This window comes from Mus pahari, chromosome 3 (assembly GCF_900095145.1).
Source record: "Mus pahari chromosome 3, PAHARI_EIJ_v1.1, whole genome shotgun sequence".
In the NCBI taxonomy this organism is placed as follows: domain Eukaryota; kingdom Metazoa; phylum Chordata; class Mammalia; order Rodentia; family Muridae; genus Mus; species Mus pahari.
In genome coordinates, this window is record NC_034592.1 from 136,346,305 (window position 1) to 136,346,587 (window position 283).

Genomic DNA, 283 nt, shown 5'->3' on the forward strand with positions numbered 1-283 from the left:
TATGTATATGTATATGTATATGTATATGTATATGTATATGTATATGTATATGTATATATATACACACACACTGCAGTGGGAGAACTGGAAGGCTAGGTTTCTCAAGGTTGTTGAACCCAGAAGATTCTATAATGAGTCCCAAATGTAGGACATGTAGCCACAGGAGTTGCTCTTTGTCCTGATGTGTTTGGGTCTTGCTTTGTCCAGTCTTTACATACTAACTTTCTGTTCCTCCCCTTTGGTGTGGAGAAGTCTATTCTGTGCCATCATATATTGAAAGCAT